Source organism: Orycteropus afer, unplaced genomic scaffold, assembly GCF_000298275.1.
Source record: "Orycteropus afer afer isolate SDZICR_OR568_19922 unplaced genomic scaffold, OryAfe1.0 scaffold00892, whole genome shotgun sequence".
NCBI lineage: Eukaryota > Metazoa > Chordata > Mammalia > Tubulidentata > Orycteropodidae > Orycteropus > Orycteropus afer.
In genome coordinates this window covers 165,194-169,727 of record NW_006922479.1, presented here as the reverse complement: position 1 = coordinate 169,727, position 4,534 = coordinate 165,194, and positions in this window count along the sequence as shown.

Below are 4,534 nucleotides of genomic sequence, written 5' to 3'. Positions count from 1 at the left end.
AATGTCAATACCACCTAAAGCAATCTACACATTTAATGCAATCCCGATCCAGATTCCAGCAAAATTTTTTAAGGACATGGAAAAATCAGTTACTAACTTCATGTGGAAAGGAAAGAGACCTCAGATAAGCAGAGCACTTCTGAAGAAGAAGAACAAAGTGGGAGGTCTCACACTCCTGGATCTTAAGAACTACAATACAGGCAGTCAAAATAGCATGGTACCTGTACAATGATAGACAGACAGACCAATGGATCAGAATCCAAAGTCCAGGAATAGACCCATTCATCTATGGACACCTGATCTTTGCAAAGGTCCAAAACCCATTAAATGAGGAAGAGACAGCCTCTTTAACAAATGGTGCTGGCAAAACTGGATATCCACCTGCAGAAATATTAAACAAGACCCATATCTCACCCCATACACAAAAATAAACTCAAGCTGGATCAAAGACTTAAATGTAAAACCCAAAACTATAATATTCATGAAAAATTAAATAGGTGAAAACCTGGGGGCCCTAATTTATGGCCTAACTAGACTATCAAGCATAACCCAGAATGCACAGGAGGTAGATGAGAAGCTACATGACTGGGATCTTTTAAAAATTAAATTATTATGCACACTGAAAGACTGCCAAAAGAGTAAAAAGAGGACCTACAGATTGGTAGAAAATATTTGTCTGTGACATATCTGATGAAGGACTTATCTCCAAAATCTATAGAAAACTTCAACACCTCAACACCAACAAATAACCCAATTCACAGGTGGGCAAAAGACTTGAACAGACACTTCACCAAAGATGATATACTGGCGACCAACAAACACATGAGAAACTGCTTACCATCATTAGTCATTAGAGAGATGCAAATCAAAACAACGATGAGATATCATCTCACCCCAGCAATAACAGCAAAGTTCAACAGGTCAGAAAATAACAAATGCTGGCGAGGTTGCTGAGAGATTGGAACTCTTGTGCACTGCTGGTGGAATTGTAAAATGGTACAACCATTGTGGCAAACGGTATAGCATTTCCTTAAAAAACTGAAAATATAAATACCATTTGACCCACCAATCCCATTACTAGGTATATATCCTGAAGAGGTGAGAGAACAGACATATGTACATCTATGTTCATTGCAGCACAATTCACTACATCAAAGATATGGAAACAATCTAAATGCCCATCAACGGATGAGTGGATAACCAAATTATGGTACATGCACACAATGGAATATTATGCTACATTAAAGAACAATGAGAGATACGCGAATCATCTCTCAATGTGGATGAGCCTGGAGGACATTATGCTGAGTGAAATAAGTCAATCACAGAAAGACAAGTACTGTATGAGCCCACTACTATAAAAAGACAAGGGTTTGCCTGTGAAAGGGAACTCATGTTGTAGGTTACCGGGGTGGGGAGGGAAGGGGAGGGATTAATTCCAGGCTACTTGGGGCCCACATGCTGACATGGGTAAGGGGAGGGATATATGGAAAGAGTATGTGACCACCATGATAACATTAGGAAAAAGGAGGACACTGAACCACTGTTCCTACAATACTGCATAAACACATACAGATAAACACATAAACACCTGAGAGGACCAGATGGAGATCAGTGAACAGGAGTATACTCTAGACCACGGATAGATTCAGTGGTTGCTAATCTTGCACAGATACCAGTGATACAAAATACCTGCAGTCCTTACAGAAACAATAGAAGACAGACACAGAGCAATTCCTCACAGACACCCAGACACTATGGGAGAGAGATGTAAAGGATTTACTCCCTCAGGACACCAGACTCAATTGGCACCACAAAATACATAAAAGCCTTGTTCCTCATCCTCCTCTGGTGAGCAGAAACTAGGGTCTTAAAAGCTTTCAAGTGGCCATCTAAGATGCACCTAATGGTCTCCTTTTGTTGGAAGCAAAGAAGAGTGCAAAATAACAAGGGCTTTTGGAAGCAATCAGCCCTAGGACACGATGGCCCTCGAGACCAGAAGAACTAGATGGTGACCAGCTACCAATGCCAACCACTAAGGAAAGGATCAAATCTGGAGATCCTGGAGAGAGTGGGAGGGAAAACGTGGAACAAAATCCAAAAACTCAATAGACCAGAATTATCGGTTGGATGGAGTCTGGTGAGACCCCCAATACTATGGTCCTGGATAACGTTCTGTGCCTGGAATAGCACTCATTCCCAGAGGCTGGCTCTCAGCCCAATAGTTAACAAGATGTACATGCAGACCACTCATCCCAGGGTGATGTATCCACATACTCTATGGAAATGCATCCCTTGGAGCAATGGATCCCAAGGCACCAGAGGGGCAACATTCACATGGTGGTAATGCAGGACAAACAGGGTGCATAATCATGAGGGGCACAGGGGGAGGGTTACTGAGCAGAGAGGGGAGGAGACTGGGTTAGTGTTGGGCATGGTAAATGGGAGTAACACTAAATGTACATGTATGTCGAATGTAAACAAACTCTTAATTTAAGAGTTATTAAGAGTTAAGTTTATTTTAAACTCTTAAAATAAAAATAAATAAATAAGGTAGACACATGAACCTTACAATGCTGTGTAGGATTATTTAAATTGCTACTAATTGTTTAATAACAATTTAAATCAAATTGGGACAAGTACTACTAAAAAAATGGTATTTAAAGTGGATAAAACAGGAAGAGACCTAACCTAGTCTGGGAGAGTGGGGAACAGTGTGGAATAAACCTTACCAGAGACACAAAAGACCTGTTGTTGTTGTTGTTATGTGCCGTCGAGTCGGACCCGACTCATAGCGACCCCTCCTTGGGTTTCCGAGGCAGTATCACTACGGAAGTAGATTGCCCCATCTTCCTTCCGAGGAGTGCCGGTGGATTTGAACTGCCAGCCTTCTGGTTAGCAGTCAAATGCCTTAGGCACTATGCTACCAGAGCTCCTAACAAAAGACCTATCCAAAAAAAAAACTATAAAACACTGCTACAAGAGACAACGAGAGCACTACATAAATGGAAAAATGTACCTTCCTTCATTTCCTAAGGAAATGACATTTTATCTGAGACATGATCAGTGAGTAAGAGTGGACCAGGCAGAAAAGGATGGGAAAGCATTCTAGGCCAAGAGAATAGGATATTCAAATACTCTGAATTAGGATGGACCTAATTGAAATCAGAACAGCCTTCTTGAAGACTTGCAACCTTCAGGTCCAAACAGAAGTCAGAGAAATAAGTAGAGCTACATAATCAGACTCCTGTGCAGAATGGTAAGAATTTTGGTACCAAGTCATTTATTGATGTGCAGTCATTGAAGGGTTTTTAGTAAAGGAATTGGTCTGATCTGATATGTGTTTTTAGAACATTGCTCTAAGTATTTTGTGGAAGATGATATTTTAGTTAGGGTATTGTTTTGGCTAAAGGTAAACAGAACTTAAAGAAAAATGACTTAAATAAGTAATAGTTTATTTCTCTCCTATGAAAATTCAAGCTGGAATTGTACATTTCTCTGAAAAGTCTTTAAGAATCCAGACTCCATCTGTTTTGCTCTCACCAGCACTGATCAAGATGACACATCACCAAAGTCATATCTGAACCTGCAGAAAGGACACACCTAGGACTTTTTTAATATATCACTTAAACTCCCATCCAATTAACAAGAACTTAGTTCAATGGCCAAACCTAGCTGCAAGGGAAGCTAGAAAGTGGAGTCTTTATACCAGGTGGCTGTGGGTTAAGCTATGATGTCTATTACCTTGAAAGAAGGGGAAAGTGAATATTAGAGCACAATTAGTATCTTCTGGCACAAATGAATTAGAGATGATCAAGAGAGGAAACAGGATGACTAGTACACAGGCAATTGCAGAAGTTCAGGTAGGATATGATTTTGACTTGATTTATTATGGTGAAATAAGGCAGATAGAGATGAAGCCCTGTAGGAAATGTATCCACCAACACCACTTGCTGTCAAGTTGACTCTGACTCATGGCAACCCCATACGTGTCAGAGTAGAACTGTGCTCCATAGGTTTTTCAATGGCTGGTTTTCCAAGGTGCTTCTGGGTGGATTCAAACCTCCAAGTTTCAGTTAACAGTTGAGCATGTTAATCATTTACACCACCCAGAGACTCCAATTATAGGAGAGGGCTGCTGGTGTTGTCTTCAATAGAGAAAGGAAGGCAACTCACAGAAGATCATGAAGGAACTGAAAATAAATATCTTCACCTCCCTCTACCCTCTCATTGTAATCTCCTTTTAGGACCTCCCCTTGGCCAAACCCAACTTGAAGCCAGAGGGTCAGGAGGTCCACTGGGAGCAGGGAGGTGTAGCATAAACCACTTATCCACTGGGTTGTGTGCCCACAGAGGTGAAAGGAGCTTGGTACAAGTGGGTCCACCAGTAGAAAAGGTGCAGGTGTATACCTCTTATGCTTAATGTGAGAAGGAATCTGTAAAGACCAGACTCCCTGGGCCCAGAGTAAATTGGAGAAGGATAGAGATTGGATCTGGGACAAACAGAAGATATCCATCATGAATAAAAGGGCCT